The sequence below is a fragment of the Dasypus novemcinctus genome, chromosome 23 (assembly GCF_030445035.2).
Source record: "Dasypus novemcinctus isolate mDasNov1 chromosome 23, mDasNov1.1.hap2, whole genome shotgun sequence".
NCBI classification, from domain to species: Eukaryota; Metazoa; Chordata; class Mammalia; order Cingulata; family Dasypodidae; genus Dasypus; species Dasypus novemcinctus.
Window position 1 is genome coordinate 64,659,682 of NC_080695.1, and position 3,886 is coordinate 64,663,567.

Sequence of the window (3,886 nt, forward strand, 5' to 3'; positions counted from 1 at the left end):
AGACCTAATTAATTGGAAGAACGTTCCATGATCATGAATTGGAAGACTAAATGTCATTAAGATGTCAATTCTACCCAAACTGATATATAGATTCAATGCAATCCCAATAAAAATTCCACCAGCATTTTTTAAGCAAATGGAAAACACAATTATCAAATTTATGTGGAGGGGTAAGAGGCCCCAAATAGCCATCTTAAAAAGGAAAAGTAACATTGGAGGACTCTCATTTCCAGACTTTAAATCATATTACCTAGTTACAATGGTAAAAACAGCATGGTATTGGCATAAAGATAGACACATAGACCAATGGAACTGAACTGATGGTTCAGAAACAGACCCTCATATCTACAGCCAAGTGATTTTTGATAAGCCTGTCAAGCCCTCCCAGTTGGGGCAGAACAGTTTATTCAACAAATGGTGTTGGGAGAACTGGATGTTCACAGCCAAAAGAAAGAAAGAAGACCACTACCTCATACCTTATGCAAAAATTAACTCAAAATGGATCAAAGACCTGAATATATAAGGAAGTACAATAAAGCTGCTAGAAGAAAATGTAGGGAAACATCTTCAAGACCTGGTGGTAGGTGGTGGATTCTTAAACCTTACGCCAAAAGCATGAGCAACAAAAAAAAAACATGGATAAACGGGACCTCCTCAAACTTAAACATTTCTGTGATTCAAAGGACTTCATCAAGAAGGTGAAAAGGCAGCCCCGTCAATGGGAGAAAATATTTGGAAACCACTTATCTGATAAGGGTTTGATTTCTATTCTATACAAAGAGATCATACAACTCAACAATAAAAGAGCAAGCAATCCCATTTTAAAATGGGCAAAAGATTTAAATAGACATTTCTCCAAAGAGGAAATATAAATGGCCAAAAAGCACATGAAAAAATGTTCCATATCACTAGCTATTAAGGAAATGCAAATTAAAACAACAATGAGATATTATCTAACACCACATAGAATAGACATTATTTTGAAAAAAAACAGACAACAATAAGTGCTGGAGAGGATGTGGAGAAATAGGAACACTTCTTCACTGTTGGTGGGAATGTAAAATGATGCAGCCTCTGTGGAAGACAGTTTGGCAGTTCCTCAGGAAGCTAAATATAGAACTGCCATATGATCCAGCAATTCATCTACTAGGAATATATCCAGAAAAACTAAAAACTATGACACAAACAGACATCTGCACACCAATTTTCATAGCAGCGTTGTTCACAATTGCCAAAAGATGGAAACAACCCAAGTGTCCAAAGTGTCCATCCACCAATGAAGGGATAAACAAAATGTGGTATATATGTACGATGGAATACTATGCTGCAATAAGAAGAAATGAAATTGGGAGACATATGTGATAGTACGGATAAGTCTTGAAGACATTATACTAAGCAAAGTAAGCCAGACACAAAAGGACAAATATTGCATGGCCTCATTAATATGAGCTAACTACAAATAATAAACACATGGAATTAGAACTTAGAGTACAGGTTATAAGGAAATAAGAGAAGGGTTGAGAAGAACTTTAGATACTTAATGTACATAGAAGTTTTAATTAACTTGACTGTAAAAGTGTGGAGATGGATAGAGTTGATAGTAACACATTACAGTGAGTAGTAACTGGTTTATAAATGGGATTGTGACTGAAAAGGTAGCCTGGGGAAGTAAATTGTCAATAGAAAGAACGCTTAAGAATAATCTAGGGACTGAATAACACAGTGAACCCAGAGGTGGTTGAGAATTGTGGTTAAAGGTACAAATGCAAGAGAGTCCTTCTGTTAGCTAGAGCAGATGTACATCAATCACTATTGCAGGATGATGGGAATGTAGAGAAACATGGGAAACCTACAATTGATGTGACCTATAGACTGTGATTAACAGCAATACTATAATATTCTAGCATAAATGCCAAGCTATACTTTGTTGATAATGGAGGTGTATGGAAAAAGTGCACCAAATGTATGCTATCGACCAAGATTGGTAGTAATAGTCCCATGATATTATCTCATAATCTGTAACAAATGTTCCACCAGCCTGTGGAGTTGTATGGGAAATTTACATATCTGTATGATTGTTTTGTAAGCTCACAATATCTGTAACAAAAATACGTTTAAAAAGCAATAGTATGGGTTGGGGGGCAAAATACACCAAATGGAGATGTCTTCGCAGAGAGTCGCCGTGGTTTCCTGCTTCAACAGTGCTTGAACGGAACCCGGCGCTCGCCCCTGTCGGCCAGCCACCCCCAGCTGCTTGCCACCGTCCGTTCAGTGTCGCGCAGCTGCTGCTTCTCAACTGCCCATCATGACGACCACATCCCCGTCGCAGGTGCGCCAGAACGACACCCAGGACTCTGAGGCCGCCATCAACCACCAGATCAACCTGGAGCTCTATGCCTCTTACGTCTACCTGTCGATGTCTTACTACTTTGACCGTGATGATGTGGCTTTGAAGAACTTTGCCAAATATTTTCTTCACCAATCTCATGAGGAGAGGGAACATGCTGAGAAACTAATGAAGCTGCAGAACCAACGAGGCGGCCGAATCTTCCTTCAGGATATCAAGAAACCAGAACGAGAGGACTGGGAGAGCAGATTGAATGCAATGGAGTGTGCATTATACTTGGGAAAAAGGGTGAATCAGTCACTACTGGAACTGCACAAACTGGCTACTGACAAAAATGACCCCCATTTGTGTGACTTCACTGAGACCCACTACGTGAATGAGCAGGTGAAGTCCATCAGAGAACTGGGTGACGACGTAACCAGCCTGCGCAAGATGGGGGCCCGGATTCTGGCTTGGCAGAGCATCTCTTTGTCAAGCACACTCTGGGAAGCAGTGATGAGAGCTAAACCTTCTGTTGGCTTCCCCAGAGCCACAGGGTAGTAGTGCATGTGTGTTGGGTTTACCTTTTCTATAAGTTGTATCAATATCTACCAAGTTCTTTTATGGGTACCATTCCTTCAAATAAAGTTACCAAATACACCAAATGTAAGATAAGGACTACAGTTGGTAGAAATACATTGACGATGCTCTTGCATAGTTTGTAACAAATGTTTCACACCAATGCAAAGAGTTGGTGGAGGGGTGATATATGAGACCCCTGTGTGATGTTATGTATGTTTATTTTGTAAGTTTGCAATATTTACTATACACTCATTGTTCATGTGTGTTCATGTATGAATGATATATGTCAATTTAAAAAAAGGAATGAATGGCGGAGGCAAAGAACAGGGAGGAAGATGCAGTTTACACAGGGTCAGATGGGTATATGGGAGGGGGCTGGCTTGGAACAGGGTGGAGGAAGCCCTCAGGAGATGACATTAGAGCCAAGCCTGGAAGTGTGCAGACCAGGTGTGGGAAGACGGGGTAGGAGAGGGGCAAGGAAGCCTCCCAGGCAGAGGGATCAGCAGGTGCAAAGTCATGGAGGTGAGCGTAGACTGGCCTCTGCAGAGAGAGAGGCAGGGTAGCTGGGGCCAGGGTACGGCTGGATGCCTGGAGAAGACACTGGAGAGTCTTAGGCAGGGACTGCCCAATCAAATTTGTGTTTCAGAAAGATTTAGGCAGCGGACTTGGCCCAGTGGTTAGGGCGTCCGTCTACCACATGGGAGGTCTGAGGTTCAAACCCCGGGCCTCCTTGACCCGTGTGCAGCTGGCCCACGCGCAGTGCTGATGCGCGCAAGGAGTGCCCTGCCACACAGGGGTGTTCCCCGCGTAGGGGAGCCCCACACACAAGGAGTGCGCTCCGTAAGGAGAGCCGTCCAGTGTGAAAGAAAGTGCAGCCTGCCCAGGAATGGTGCTGCACACACGGAGAGCTGACTCAGCAAGATGACGGAACAAAAAGAAACACAGATTCCCGTGCCGCTGACAACAACAGAAGTGGAC

At 42.7% G+C, this 3,886-nt stretch overlaps 1 pseudogene; it reads left to right on the forward strand.

The window, feature by feature from the left end:
- Positions 1-2,290: 2,290 nt before the first annotated feature.
- Positions 2,291-2,945, forward strand: LOC101412483 (ferritin heavy chain pseudogene; annotated as a pseudogene).
- The last annotated feature ends 941 nt before the right edge of the window (positions 2,946-3,886 follow it).